Below are 593 nucleotides of genomic sequence, written 5' to 3'. Positions count from 1 at the left end.
TTCACCATTGTGTAGAGATTGTAAGAGCAGACTTCTCCGGAGTAATTCTCCTTAAAAGCTGTCATTGCTCCCGTTTTGCAGGTGAGCCTGTTTAGTGTCGTGGGAAGGGAAGATGGGACTGCTAGGGAGCGGTTCAAAAGAAGGTTTGGTTCCCGGTGCCCCTGTAAATCGCTCCTGCCCAGCACACTGAGGGGGCCCCAGGGAGAGCCGCCGTGGTTTTCATTTTGTGATTGATTTTTCCGAAATGTGGAAAAGAGAAAAAACCGGAATGCAGTAACAGGATTGCCCACACAGGCTCAGTTTGGGTGTATAGATGTGTGACTTGCCAGGCAGCCCGGCTGCGTCTCTGAGGTGCACGGGGTTCACGCAGGTTACTGGGGAGGTGCCTACTGTGGCTACCTGCACGCGGACGCTCACCTGATGGCTTCTTTTTGGTTTTTAATCAACTATGCAATAGTTTATTTTTACTGTCCTGCAACAGAGGGCAAGAAGAATGTTGCTCAGTGTTGGACGGCAGGTAGCACTTGGGGGTGGTACGGATGCCCAGGGCGGGGGGTTGTTAAGGGGGGGGAGGGATGGCTAGCGGGGGCCGC

This window comes from Cariama cristata, unplaced genomic scaffold (assembly GCF_000690535.1).
Source record: "Cariama cristata isolate BGI_N322 unplaced genomic scaffold, ASM69053v1 scaffold18374, whole genome shotgun sequence".
In the NCBI taxonomy this organism is placed as follows: Eukaryota; Metazoa; Chordata; class Aves; order Cariamiformes; family Cariamidae; genus Cariama; species Cariama cristata.
The sequence above is the reverse complement of the archived record's forward strand: the minus strand, read 5'-3'. Positions refer to the sequence as shown.